The following is a 16003-nucleotide window of genomic DNA, read 5'->3' as shown; positions in this document are numbered from 1 at the left end:
TAGTCGCGGGCTTCCCTGACACTGACGATGGCCATTAATTGAGCCACTGAGCCACCAGTGATTCAACTTAGAGACCATGAGGAATGCAGGCTGTGAGAGAGCACAGGACATACAGTACCTTTTCCTTTATATCTTTATTCTCTCAAATATCACAACAGCATCGCAGCGCCATCCTAAATCATCCTGTCATGTTTAACTAAAGCCTTCCCAGAACATTTGTGTCACAGATATCTGTGTTTGAATGTCACAGCCCACCGCTTTAACAGATAGATGAAGTCAGCGATGTTACAGACGTCTAAAAAAAGACATTTTGTCGATTAAGTCTCACTCTTGAGACGCGCATGCCGTATGCAGACCAGACAGTAAAGACACAAGTGGCAAATGATGATTTCTGGCATCATCAACTTCATGGTGATCTAATTAACATTTAGGTGGCATTGTATGGGCTGATCTGGTTGCATGAGAGCTCCCTCTGATGGCCGAGAGAGAGAGAGAGAGAGAGAGCAAGAGAGAGAGCAAGTGAAAGAGTAGGGACACACACACACACACACACACACACACACACACACACACAGAGTGGTATTACAGTTTGGCTGACGTTTGCGGCTCTGAACTGAAAGATTTGCAGTGTGAAAGCACCTCTATTGTGCTTTTTAGTGTGACAGTATCCAGTAGGAATGTGAAGCTAACTGGTCTTTTTTACACACAATAGATACCATCGAGTTCAGCGGGGACACCAGCCGTAGAGTTTAGAGCTGACGTACAAAAAAAAAACGAGAGAAAGCAGAGGGGTGGGAAACAGCTTGTGTGTTGTTATCTCAAACTAGTAAAAATCAAGATACAAAATGAAATTCACAACAATACGGATAAGGTTTAGAGGATGAGGCAGTTGCTGAATTTATTGTGTTTTTACCGTGTTTCTGCTAAAATCCATTTTACATGCAATCCTTTATTTTCATCCAAAACAACCTAGAATTAAAAAAATAAATTTTATTTGTCCATTTAATTTATTTATTAAGCCACCAATTTAATTCGACTTCATTTAAACCTGCAAATCATAATTACAAGAAAAAGAAAAACATTGCTGATTGCAGCCTTAAAGATGATACTTTGAAGTTTAATTTTAATCCCTGATGAGTTTAATTTTCTGTCTATTGATTATTTTGTAGCAGTACATCTCACTTCTGATTCCTAAGATGCAATCTGTGTGCGTGCGTGTGTGTGAGTGAGTGAGCGTGTGCGTGTGTGTGTGTAGGGGGTTTCTTCATCTTCAGGGGAGTTAGAGAAAAAAAAAAGCTCTTGACACTGTTTGAACTGGTCCGTTAATCCTCAGGGCTCTTCAGGTGGCTCATCCCCATGGAAGCAGTGTGTGTGTGTGTGTGTGTGTGTGTGTGTGTGTGTGTGTGTTTAGGTGAAAGAGGTCAATAACCACAGAGAGGTGGGGATGGTGGGTAGTGTTGAAATGAAGATTGTTTGTGTGCGCACACGTGTGTGTGTGTGTGTGTGTGTGTGTGTGTGTGTGTGTGTGTGTGTGTGTGTGTGTGTGTGTGTGCACTGCTGTGGAACTGAATGACAACAATGGAGGCGGATGTGGACACAACATGAAACCGGAACACGGCTCTTCAAAAAGAAAGAAGGAACCCAAAGTAAAGAGGGAAAGGAAGAGGGAAAAAAGAAAATGAGGGGAATTTAGCAATGGAGGAAGGAGAGATGTCGGGTTTGAGAAAGAGAGAGGAAGGAGAAAAGAGATAGAAGTGAAAAAAGGAAGAGGAAGGAAGGAAAAACCGTTGAGGTACATTGACCAACTTGGAGGAGGGAAAGCATGATGGAGGGAGGGAAGAAAGGAGGAGTCAGTGAAATGGTCTTTGATCTCTGTCTCGTTTAAGCAGAAAAAGGAAAGGAATTACAATGCGTGTGTGCGTGCGCGTGCACGTGTGTGTGCACCCATCCAATAGGCCTCCATCCTGGTTTGCTAAATCCTCGGCTGAAGTAAAGTGAGGAGTTGAGTGTTTGAGTGTGTTCTTACATCTACTGTATGTGTGTGTACTTCAAAGTGTGCATGTGTGTATGTGTGTGTTGAGGCCTAGGCGGATGTTTTTGGAGCTCAGCAGCCATGTCGGGGTAAGGACACAGAGAGAGAGAGGTAGGTGTAAAAGGGGGAAAAAAAGAGGGTGGAAAAAAAAGCGTGTCCCAGGAATTTACAAATGAAAAGAGAAGGTTTTTCTCTTAATGCGATTAAATTTTTCCATTTCACCGCTTCCCCGGCCGACAGTTTCAGCTCTTTAGGAGCACAGAGCCGCAACGCAACGCTGTCTTCAAGACAGGACGGCGGGGGGGAGGGGGGCTGGCAGGGGGTAAACAGAAGGGAGAGGAGAAAATGGCGAGAGAGGGAGAGAAAGAAAGGCTGGCAGAAATTTTACATTTCATAAACCACTTTGGCAGTGTTTCGTCTAGTTAACAGTCGAGCCAGTGCAGCGATTCAAGCTGAGAAATTAAATTGAGAAAGTGACAGACAGAGACAGACGGAGATGGAAAGAGTGAGGAAAAAAATGCAAAAGGATTAACACTGGATAGACCGAGCATGTTTAGAGTGAATGTGTAGAGGTTTATTTCAACTTTGGACTGTTTACATGATCAATTTAATTTAATAAACCAGGCGAGGACAATGCAGTTTGAACACGAGGAGCTGGTTTGATACAGTGAGAAAAGATACAGATACACCCTAGCTTTGACATCACCAATAACAAAATACATTTTCTGACATGTTTCCACTCTATTACAATGCTACAATCTACAATACTACAGCTACATAGCACCCATCATTATATTGACCAACAATATTAAAGTACCAATGTGTAGGATTTAGTAGCATTTGGCAGTGAAGTTACAGATTGCAACCCCCTCGACTTGCGTTCCTGTTTTATGAACAAAAAACTATGATAGTCACAAAAAATGCAAAATGCTCTAGCAAGAGCCAGTGTTTAGTTTGTCTATTCTGGGCTACTGTAGAGCCACGGTAAACATTGTGCTAGAGCTCACTCTAAGGTAACAAAACATAATAATAATAATAACCTATTGTCAGATGATCAAACACTAATGAAAACATATTTATGAGTATTATATTTAATTTCTGCCATATTCTGGAAACGTGCCCCCTAAATCTGACACATTGGACCTTTACTAAGAGTGAGAGTCTACAGTCATTCTAGCAGCTCTGTGAGACCTTATTTTAGTGCTGCACAGTGCTAAGATGCTGATGTTTAAAAGCTATAATGTTTAGTATGTTCACTCTCTTAGTTTAAGATATCAGTGATGAACAGCTGAGGAACTGAAACGTCATGTTAGATTTGAAGATATTTGGTCATAAACCGAAGTATTGTACACATTAAGGAAATTACAATTTATCCCGAGGGAAACATGAATGTCTCTACCAGATGTGGGAGTCTAGCCAATAGTTCAAGATATCTGTCTCAAAACCAAAACGTCATTGTGGCATTACTCTAAAAGTCAGTATGAGTCATCCTCTGAGGACTATGAATATCTCCATAAAATTTCATAGGTTTGAGTTTTGGAACAAAGTGATGGACCAACTGACCTAAATATCCATAGTCAGTACCCTAGTATAACTAAAATACATGTTCATCAGTGTATTCAACAAAAATATCCAATATCATCAAAATAACATGTCAGTCTCTAACCTTTTTCATGGAATTATTCCGGACATTTATCAAATGTTGACAGTATAGGCAGCAACCTCTGTCATCCATTCACATAAACAGCACTATTCTAATGTGTTATGTCCATTTAAACACCTGCACTAATACCATTAAAGCCCTCTGTTGGTCGGTACACATCATCAAAACAATGTCATGTCAGAGAGTCCTGGACTCTGTGTGCCCACAGATTTGTACACTGCAAATGAAACACCTTGTTTATCCCTCACACCGTTAGAAGCTTCAGCTGTCAGAGTTACAAAAAATGACAAAATGCTGTTATATTTACTGAAGCTGTTCAGTAACGTCTGTCTGAAACAAATAAAACTTGTTTATCAGAACAAAATATAAACTCAGTATAAGAAACAACAGGTTGCTGATAATGCGTTTCAACAAATTTCATCTGTGCAGTGTCTTCAAGTACTTTTTTTTAGAGAAGTTTAAAAGTGAAGGTTTAAATATTCGCCCTAATGGTGAAAAATGCATTGTGGTGCATCAGTTGCTGTTGGGAGCACTGTGGTGTTTCTATACATCACTGCTCTGTTGGGTTTCACAGAGGATGTATTGGTTTTTTCACTCCAACTGAATGGAGCAAACAAGGCTGTTACAAAATGGCCACTGGGAGAAAACACTGGAAAAATATTTTCACGTTGAAAACACCCCTGGCTGTCAAGTAAATGTGTAACTGGGCTTAAACAAACCAAGAACATAAATGCAATAAGTCGAACTGATCCACAGTGATCAAAGAAGACAAACTGTCTGTGGGTCTGATTGCCAAGATGAGACCAATGAGGCGTTGCATGAAAAGTCACCACTTGGAGAATTTGGGAAATTATAACCGTTGAAACCAATCGTTAATTGAAAGGTGGCTTTTCCTGTGTTAACGCCACAGATCTGAGACACTTTTGGATGAGATGATGTCTGAAATGTACAAATTGTTTCACACCAAAACACACACAAAAAAGCTGTTTCAGAGAAGGGAAAGAAGAGACAAGCTGAAGAGAGAAATTCTAGTTTCAACAGTAGCTGATCCGTGAGACTTTTGAGAGGCGGTTTGGCTCTTAAGAAACAGGCACTTGAAGACAGAGGCGAGCGATGCCCCATCTGTGTGTTTCATGGAGAGGCTCAGCAGCAGCGGCAGACAGGAACCAGACATGGGACAACTTTTTCGACAGATGCTGCTTACTTGTGGCACTTTAATGTAATTCGTTGAAGTGTTCTTATATTGATGTATGCTCAGTGGATGACACATTTATGAAGGGAACCAGCGAACCATTTAACTGTGTCTGTCTTTCTCACTAATTTACAGTGAAGAAAACAAAGATAAGTTTTAAGATTTTTTTAAATTAAAGTTAGTCACACTCTCGTTATTTTTAGCAGGTAGTAATATTTAGCATAAAGTGGTCTCCTCCACAGTGAAATAAACAACCTGAACCTCCACTCACAGTGAGTAGCGTGAAGCTCGAGCAGCGCTCAGCTCCAAAGTGCCTGTTTGGCCGGTTTCCCTTCCTCTGCTGCTATTTGCAGTTCTGGCCACTGTGCCCATCTCTGTTGTCAGACAGAAGCCACTTATCTGTAAACAACACAACAGTCTTTTTTTGGTTTAAAGCATCGAAAAGGTCACACAGGGAAACCTTGGTTGAAGTTCCACAAGTCAGCTCTGCATGTATTTATTTCAAGAGACCAACTTCTCCAAACAAACTGGATGCACAAGCTAAATGTAGGTGACATTTTGTGATCTAGAAAAGCCATTTCCAGTGCAAGCTTTCCCTTTCCGCAATAGTCACAGTGAATAAAAGAATGTTAACGCATTTTCAGGTTTATAATCAATAAATGTACTGTTGCAGTGATGCTACAACATTCAATGAGTGAAATCCATAGCTGAAATAAAAACGCATCTACAGTGAGACTGCATAAACACTTTGTTCTCCAGGTCCAAATGAAATCAGTTAAGAGGCAGCAAATCGATTTCCTTATTTTGTCCAAGCTAGTTTAAGTCAAATCAAATTCATGTGTCAGCAACACTCCTCTCCCCATGGAACCACTGGAGGATTATAGAACATGTTTGTTATTGTAGTCACTTTTTTCTCCATGTTTTACATAGATTCTAGGCCTCTTATATACCTGAAATCAGGGCTGTACAACCACTCTAAATGCATAAAACATTCCTATCAGCACCAAATAGTTGCTGTTTCCTGTATGTCCAAAATGATGCAGCTCTGACCTGGCCCCTGCTGTGTGTATTAGTAAGTAATTACAGGCTACAGCCAACCTGTCCAGCCTCTATTTAAAAAGGGACAGAAAGAAAATTGAGTGCAGGAATAATGGAGCCCTTTATGAACAGTTTGGACAGATATGAAGAGGAAATATGTCAAATTGTCTGAACCCATTTTTGGCGAGTAAACCGAAAAGCTACAGACATGAAGAGTCATTTTCCATCCTGGTGTAAAAGCAGCAAATGTTGTCTGAGACTTTGGCAACAATTAAATGCTTTGTTGCTCTTTAGTGTTGGACCCTGAGAGCCTTGTGTCTACTCTGAGCCACAATTCTGCAATTACAAACACTCCGCTTCAGTGCCAGAATGCAGACTGGCACTCATCACGCCAGTCAGCGTAAGCACCCACACTTTGGCCTTTGTACTATTACACGGTGGCCATCTTAGCTCTAAAGTCCTGCTCTGTGGATGTTGCTCAGTAACTTGCGTCTCTGTGCCAGCTGGCTGGCTGGAGCAGCACACATCTAACCATGGCAATGTTAGGGAGGGAAACGCTGTGTGTCTGCAGCCAAAACTTGTTGAGTCCAAAGAGGATGCTACATCAGACCAGTCCAGCAGTGTGTGGTTGTTGGGAAAAGGGCAAATTGGTCTCTATGCTTCTTTTAAAATGGATTTCACCCTCTAACATCAGTTATAAAGTCTCTTGTAGCTCTGCTGAAAATATTGGTTATATAATAGTGTTTTGGCCTGTTGTCACAAAGTCATCAAGAGCGTTGCTTCTGTCAACACAGGACTCAGTCAGCATAAGTAAGAAGCTGGATGCCCAATTACCAAGGTTTCGGTTAAGAAAAAATCCAAATTATCTGGTTCTGTGCTAATGTAGCAGAGGACAAGTTGCGTGTGACTAAAAAGAAAACAAACTGACTGTCCTCAGTGCAATACAGAGCAATTCTTCATCGCTAAAGTGTTGATACAAATGATATTGCAATTTTCAAGGCATACACACACAGCTCTCAGACTATCTTTGCGTCTTTGAGTGATTTCTTGAGCTCAGATGCATAAAACACGAGTCATTACCTCCTGAAGCCAAACCTCACTTTGTGTTGTTATTGTGTGCAGCAGTATATTTCAGACAAAACAGAAACACACACAATTGCATTTAAATTACAAGGTCGCTTTTCTTGTGTCATTTGTTATTCTCTGCCCCCACCCCCGAGGCTTCTCCATGCCCACTTTTTTGGCATCTCTGTCCGCCAGAGTGTAACAGCCAGCCATCCAGCCAATGAACCAGGAAGCCAGCTATCCTGCCTGCCTGCCTGCCAGCTCTCTCCTCTCAAACCGACAGACAGTGGAGGAATGGGCTGGTCTCTGGAAGCTAATGGTTCATGCCCTCCTCCCAGGGCTGAAAATGGACTGGAATGTTGTTTACCTCAAACACACCAGGCCACCATACAGAAAAAAACATCACAATACAGAAGCTGTAGTCTGAGACTGGTAAATTTCTTGAAGGGTGAGACACACTGAGGTAAAACAATCTCATTGATGCCTTCAGATCATTTATTTCATTTTGTACCAATTTTCTACAGACCCAACAGAAGTAAACCAAGTGTGACAGCTTGAGAATAGATTCAAATCTAACTCTGGGCTCAAAGTGTTAGTGCTGGCATCAACGACTGAACCAAACAGTGTGAGAATGAAGAAGATCAATCCCATTAAGTTAACACAGTCAACAGTGGACTGGCTTTGGTGCTGAAAAATGAAATAGGATCATTAAAATATCTGCATTGATGTTTATTTACTCCTTTTTAAGTGCCATGTGTGCTGCTGAATGTGTGACCAGTAACCACAAACAAAGCCAGAATGTGCTTGGTGCCTTAAATGACACAAATGTCAAGTTTTTGATTGACTTTCAGAAATTATCCTCAGTTGAACATCTTTCTTTGAGGGCAGTCGAGGGCCCAGGTGGAGTCATGTTGGCGCCACAAATGACATTTGACTATAACTTCTGATTTGTCTTTTATTTTCAAGAATGCCTACATCTATCTTGACATGTTAATACTTTACAATATCTGTCACTGAAGACAGGCACTGTGACTCTATAAACACAAAAAAGCTGGCAAAGGGGCCATCTCGGCGCCACCAGAGACATTAGATTTGAGGTCCTTGTCTAAAATTGTAATTGAAGGAGCCTCAAGTGGCATTACACGCCAACTGAGGCATTTTCAGAAAGACTGTTGATGTCTGTGTTGATGTATTTAATGCCTTTCAGTGTCTATCATGCAGTGTGGCCCAAGGTATTCACAGATGGGGCCCGACGTACCATTGAGAGCCCCGATCAAGACTGAATAGAGCGACAATAAAGGTGAAGTGGGAGGTCCATTCAGATCCATTCAAAGGCCTTTGACAACGCACACAAGGGTTTGAGTTTGATGATGAATTATGTCACGGAGGTCAAAGGTCATTTGTAGGGCCGCAGAGTCGTGTGTCAGAGTGGGGTCACGGTCAAGTTCAAGAGCGTTCAAGTTCATGTGTAAAGTTGAGAAGATATGACAGTATTTATAACACTAATAAAAAATTGTTTGTGTAATTGTTTACTGTAAATCACAAAATCATAAATCTGCACATATATTTAATATTAATATGAGCTGAGCGTGTTAAATCACAGAGTAAAATGAAAAAACGTCATATGTATTTCTTGTCCTTAATGAAAATACTGTCACAGCAACAAGACTAAAACTCAAGGCTGTCTCTTTCCAACGTGTGTTTAGCTGGTCCATTCTGGCATACTGGCATAAACATGGCAGTTCAACATGGTGGACTTGTGGAAATATGAGGCAAATAAACAAAAACGTCCGTCCATTTCCTGCTTATCATTATCAGGGTCATGGGGGGCTGGAGCCTATCCCGGTTGGCATTTCAGGGGATTAAACACTAATGAAAACATAGTACTGCATATATTTATTCCATTTCTGCTATATTCTGTCAGCCTCATAAATTTTACATGCTGTTACATACTGGCAATTTAAACCAAGGATGATTTCTACTCTTAAAATATTTTTTCATCAAGCAACTGCGAGAGAATTCTTTTTTTTTTTATATAGTTCTCACTAAAGCAGACAAAATCAGTTAAATTGTTCACTTGGTAACACAAATTTTCCTGTCCTTTTGCTCTTTATTATTTAAGTGCTCAGTTAATTTTCAGGGTCTGATGTGTAAAAATGAGGTGGGTGAAGTGGGTGAACAATGCAACACTCACTGGAGTAGAAATGTTAAGTCAGAGCTGTAAAGGACAGGAGGTTGAGTACTAGAAGTACTCTGGCTGGCTCAACCAGGCATGCTGTGTATCGCCAGTGACCTTCAAAACACCTCAGACCTACATAAGACGATCCAAGAGCTGGTGAACCTGTTCCACTCCGTCTGTTGATGTTTGTGAATTTATGACCTTTCACAAAGCCTTTTCCGTAGGTCTGCTTTGCCCCTGGGTCATGAAACCTGTTAGTGTTAGATGAACTGATTTTTTTCCAGGGTACAAACAGAACATAGCAAGATCATTTATTTAAGGGACACTCTCTTTCTCTGTCGACCACTGAGAAGTCAGGTATCTGGTCCCTCACTGTCACTCTTCAGCTGGGTGGATGTCTAGCTCAGGTCCTTCTATAGGCATGGCTTGAAACATCACTGCATCACCTGTGTCACTCAGAGTTACAAAATGCAGCTATTTACTTTGAGGTGGTGTATTTTGACAACAGCACTCAAAGCATCAGCTTTGACACTGCTTGCTATACTGTAAGATGCCATAGCAAGTGTCTGACATCTTAACATTTGAGTAGTATACAATCTGTGTGAAGTGTCAGTCCTTTCCTTTCCGTCAGAATGTTGAACTTAGGGTTCACAAACACATCAGGCAGTTCTGCAGCACACATCCATCGCCAGCAATCAGTGTGATGCACTTTGAGGCTTTTCTAAAATATTTATGACACCAATCAATTGCTAACTTTAACCACGTAGTAGTCCCTAGCTGCCATGTATGGATTTTGTGAGAATAATCAATTGAAAAAAGCCATCACTGAACATAATAAGCTCAGGGTTTATAGATTCCTAGTTGAAGTATGAAAGTATGTCTACGGAGCTGTAACATCATTACACACCACAAAACAAAACAGACGGATGGAAGGGTTATTGTAAGAAGACCTTCTTATACTTAGAAGAAGTTTAAAATTTGGCCTGACAGCTATGTTGCAACCTAATTCAAAGAAGTCTGTCGTCTGTTCTGTGGCCAAAGTTAACTGGTCCACTTCTCTCCACATTGTCAAACTTGGCTCAGCTCAGTATGTTATCATATATCATATGAACATATCAATGCTGTGCTTCATCAACAACAGTAATGATACCATGGTAATATGTTAATATTAGCAAGCTGACCCTGACATTAGGCAAATTAACATTGTCTATAATTAGTTTAGAATTAATTAGATATTTTCTTTCAGCTCATGTGTAGGCTGTTATCATATAAACATACTGATGTTGTGCTTCATCCAACATTAATGGTACCGTGGTAACATACTAATACTGGCACAATAACAGTGACATTAAGGTAACATGTCCATAATTAGAAGGGATGCATCGATCCGATATTGATATCGGTATTGGTCCCGATCTGTTCGGTCTAATTCTATGCTGTGTGCTGTGAGTGACGTCATATGCAAGCAACATGCCGTGTAGAAGCCCACATTGTTTTTAAAATGGAGCGAGCGAAAGGATCGGCTATCTGGAACTTTTTCACACTACCTCAGCCAACAAACTCGACAGCTACTTGCAATACCCACACAGTAAATGTTCCGGGGGGAGGTGGTAAAACTTCAAGTTATAAGACAACCAACTTAATCAAGCACCTACAGGAATTTCACGCCAGAGAGCACGCAGAGTTTATTGAACTGACTAAACAAAACGTAGGCGGTATGAAGCAGCTAACTTTGAAGGAGAAGAAGGAAAGAGGTGAAAAATTTCCACTTTCGTGTTAGATGTTAAAATCATTTTTGCGCTAAACTAAACCATTACAAAGAACTGACTGTTTATTTTGTCTATCAAGCTTGTGCAGCTATTGGTTTTTAAGATTGTTGTACTGGTGCACAGTTATTAAATAAATAAGTAATTCAGTTGGTTTATTTCTTTTTAAAAATAGGAACGAAATGTTTAAGTCAAGTCTGATGTTGCCTTGCATAAAGAATAAAGAATGATCCCAGTCTTTTCCACACAATAAGACATACCGTTTGTTACCGTAATACTGCGCTGTTTTTCTGTATTGGTATCAGATTGGTATCGGCCGATACTAAACCTCAGATATCGGTATCGAAGTTGAAAAAAAACAGATCGGTGCATCCCTAATAATCAGCTTACCATAAGGTATTTTCTTTTAGATATGCTACTAAAATGGCAGCTTGTGCAGCTATGCAGCAAATTGGGTGTGAGAATAATAAGTAGAACTAATGGTACGTAGGTTCAAATGGGAGAAACATCAATAAGAAGCAAACACGTTAGAGCACATTAGAGCAGTGTAGTGTGGCATGTTTGCAGTGTGCCTGCATGTCACAGTAACCATGTGAATCATAGTCAAAGCCTAAATGTAGTGGAAAGACGCTGGGAAAATAGTGAGTGAATTTCTTGCTTGAACTTCTGATTTTGTGCTCGGATGAGCATGTCTGGAGGCGGAGACCTGTGTGTGTGACACTCTGTGAGTTAAACCACCGCTTGCAAAAGAGAAGAAAAAAAAAGATTTTGATGTTTTTTTGATACAGAAATGGCAGCACAGCGGTGCATGTTGGTTAACTCCTTGCTGTGATAAACACACACACACATTCACACGCTCACACAAACATATACAAAACAGTCAGGCGCCTGCATGTGGTAGCTTCAGTTGAGTCACAGTTGTCTTGTCACGCCCCTCCTTGCTATGAACCTATTTGACCCAACCACACACACACCTACACAAACAAAACACAACACACACCAGATGCAAACGTGCATTTGTAACCCTGAAAGGAAGTTTTTTTTAAAGATGGAAACACACACTCGGTGCCTCTTTTTCAATCTGACACACACTAAAAACACACACCTCTTTCCTTACCTCCTGAAGTGTAGACATTCACACCCTTGGTGACTCTGACAACAGGGCTCATCTGTCAGCACACACATGCACACACTCACACACATAACAGAGGGGGAGAAAATAATGACCAGTGTGTGTGTGTGTACGTGTGTGTGCAAACAGCATGCACATTCCTGGAGCCGCTGACCCGGGCTCTGTGGGTAACCATGACGACTACTGCTTCACCATGGAGACGACCGTTACTCCCTTTACTAGCCCTCCTCCTTTCCTCCTCCTCCTTCTCCTCCTCTCTTGCTCCCTACCTCCCCACCCCCACCCCACCCCACCCTGTTCTCCTCCCTCCATTCACCAATGACATCAGACGATCCTCAGAACAGGAGTCAGGTGTACTCGCACCACTCTCCATCTCTCCTGGTCTTCCTTTCAAGGAGTGTTGTTTGTACTGAGTATTGTATTGTAAGCAAAGCCTGATATGTCTTATTCCTCATTGAGCCACAGAGCTCCATTATTCTACAGAGTACATCATTGAGCCACACTGGGTGACATGGTCATTCATTACATGAACACACACACACTGTAGTTTATTTTGACTAAATCCACCATCCTCTTGCTGTAAATACTCACTAGAAAACCAAACGTGTATTAATCCACCATTGAAAATAGTCCCCCCGGGGTGGCATTTAGCTCAGTTGGTAGAGCAGCTGCCCCATGTGCGAAGGCTCAGTCCTTGCTGTGAAAGCCCAAGGTTCAAATCCGACCTGTGGCTCATTCCCGCATGTCATTCCCCGTCTCTTTCTCCCAGCATTCCTGTCACTTCTCCGCTGTCTCTGTCAAAAATAAAGCTTGAAAAGGCCAAAAAAAAAATTAATCTTTGAAAATAGTCCCCAACAAATGCACAATGTATGGAACAATATTTTGCAGAAAAACAACAGTTTATTGACAATAGGAGGAATATATTTATGCAATATCACATGATTCAGTTGTAAGCACAAGGCCGCGTGCCGAAGATAATCACAGCCGTGCTGATATTCAGTACAACTTCATGATCTCGAAGGTGATATTGCTTTTATGCAACATGTTTACAAGCACCATGGATTGCTTTATGATAATGAGTGATGACAGATTATTTATTTAATCACACATGAACATTTTACAGTAGCTTGCTGGCTTTGAATCCTTGAAGTCTAGAGGTTTGCACTTAAGCATCCAGACTTCCTTTCTTCTCTCCATCCTTTTCTGGCAGTCATAGTTCAAGTCAAATGTCATTTGTGAAAAATGTTCATGTTTGCATTGCAAAGTTCGTTACAACTGTGTCACTGTGTATGCCTGGCATAGCTAACATGAACAGCTATGCTAACTTTAATGCTTTTGCATACTAACCAAAGTATTTTGTTTCCACAAAACCTTTTCTTTTCCCACAAACTGTTGTAAGTTTCTCAACAAGACTTTTATAAAAACAGACACTGGGATTTAGTGAGTGGATGCAAACAGCACATTTATTCAAAGGCAGCTCTGAGCATTTGCAGCCCCAAATGGCAATACCAGGTAACAATCTGAGGTGACATTTGTAAACCACAACAAACTCTCTCAGTCTGGCTGGTCTGTGATTAAATTTATTCAAAAGAAAAACAAAAGGACTCATTCTAAGAAAAACAATCTGGCTCTAGTAAATCCAACCTGCGAGTCAACAAGTTTTCCCACCACCAGTCATAGCATCTAGGGTGAACACAGCTTCTTAATCAGTGTGAGTGCTGTAGGCTGTAATTTTCTTTTGTAGCCCTAGTTCTTCATTTAGGTAGTTAAATGTGTCTTCTTGCGAAGAAATGAATCATGTTAGCCTTGTATAGGTGACATAGGTGAGATCCCCACAAACAAATCCACTCGTGGAAATTTCATTGGAATATATTTGTTTTGCTGAAAAATCAAGCTGTTTCCTGACTTAGTATAATCACAAGGGAAAACTAAACTGCCAAACTATTGTTAATGATTTTTGTTTTGTTTTTTAAATATGGTTGAGAATACAGATTAACCTTTCATATTCGTAAAATGTATATTATAGTAACTAATAACACCACTGATGATTGGCTACTCATGAATCCTCGTGCAATCATGTGATCTTGTACTTTACATGTCATTGTAGGCCCAAAAGATAGCAGAAGGTTGTTGCTCGGTCTCGGATGCCTGGCCTGAAAATTGTTGAATATGCGACAAATTAAAAGAAAATGAATGAACGAGTGGAAACTCATATCAAATGCAGATACTTTCATACAGGGCACAAAGGTCCTTAAATGGTTTCATGATTATGAAAATGATGTGAATTATATGCTATGGCCATCGCTATCACCTGATCTCAAACTAATTGAACAGTGGTGAAATATGTTGGAGTGACATGTCGGTTATCACCCTCCATCATCATCATCAAAATGCCAAATGAGGGAGTATCTTTGAAAGTTTGATGTTCGTCCCTTCAGTAGAGATCCAGAGATGTGAAGAATTTATTCTGAGGACTATTAAAGCTTAGTCAGACACTTTAGATTTATCTTACTTTTTCATCCACCTCTGCCAAGGCTGCCTTATCCTAAATATACTACTTTAGTATTAAACATTTTTAAAAAGTTCTGACTTGGATGATGATTAAAATACACAAATAGTGACAGACAATCACAGGGATACAGAATTCTTTGTGATCCAGTTTCTCAAAAATAATGCAATATGTCTCAATTCACAATGTTTCGAAATCCTTTGGAAAATTCCTGGATCTGGATCTGAAATATTACTTTTTCACGTTTCCAACAAGACTCCATGACATAGCCTGATAACTGACAGCACTATAAACATTGTCTCCATGACAGAGGCAAATATTAGGCAGACTGCTAAAGGGCATTTTGTGGATTTCCTACTTTGTCTGTGCACGTACACAACCAATCCACCCACACTTAGATGTCACTACGACTTGAATCACTACTTCCTGGCCTCTACACATTAATGTGACTGATCTGAGTTTTGTGGGTGGTTATGTCTGACCTTCACTCCGTGACGTTTCAGACAGGATGTCCTGGAGGTCTGTTCCAGCACAGACAGAGCAGACTGTCGAGGGTGGCTCATAATCATATAGTTATCATCAGAATCCATCCTTAGCAAATGTTAAATAAATGGGGAGTAAGGGAAGTCTTTCCTCAGCTGTCCCCTAAATTGAATTGGTAAGAAGAGTGATGACTCTTATACTCCTTTGTGTGTCTGCTGAGGTGAACACCGTCTCTCTTCACCCGCTGTTTCGCTGTGCTTTCAAAAAGTCAATTTTTCTTAAATTTAGAAAGGCAGGCTCATTTTAAGATTGATGACTATGAATCTTTGAAATCTTATTAAGGATACTGAATGGATTTCGTGGGCCTCGGGGTCAGAAAACTTGCACTACCAATAAAACACCACATAGAAAAAAACCCTCAAGATCGAAGAATAACCTGAAAATCTGAAATGTGAGGTTTTCTTCCACAGCAGCAACAGCAACCTTTTTTTTTATTTAATTTTTTTACACCTCCAAAGAAAGACAGACTCAACAGCTCTTTTATCAAACATGCTGTTTGCCTTTTTGTTGTGCCTCTTTTCAAAATGTTGTTTCAGCAATTAATGTTGCAGCTACTGTATTAACATATGTTCATAGTCATAGAGGATTTATTGCGCCTCATTAAAAACACAGATGGGTTGAAAATCCATTTGGACAGTGCGGTGTTCAGCTTTTACCAACACATGCTGTGTTGATATCTGCTGATATTGACACATCCTTCACACCTTTATGCTGCTGTGACGTGGAAATGACATTGAAAGTGTCAAAAAGTGAACAAGCCTCAGATGAATCAGGGTGAGTCAGTGGTTCAGGGCAAGAGCCAACACCAGTTCTCCACTCATCTCATTTTTTCTGCTTCAGATTGTTGCTTTTCATGTGTATTTTTCTCTCTCTTGTGTAGTAGG

Source organism: Larimichthys crocea, chromosome XV (assembly GCF_000972845.2).
Source record: "Larimichthys crocea isolate SSNF chromosome XV, L_crocea_2.0, whole genome shotgun sequence".
In the NCBI taxonomy this organism is placed as follows: domain Eukaryota; kingdom Metazoa; phylum Chordata; class Actinopteri; family Sciaenidae; genus Larimichthys; species Larimichthys crocea.
The sequence above is the reverse complement of the archived record's forward strand: the minus strand, read 5'-3'. Positions refer to the sequence as shown.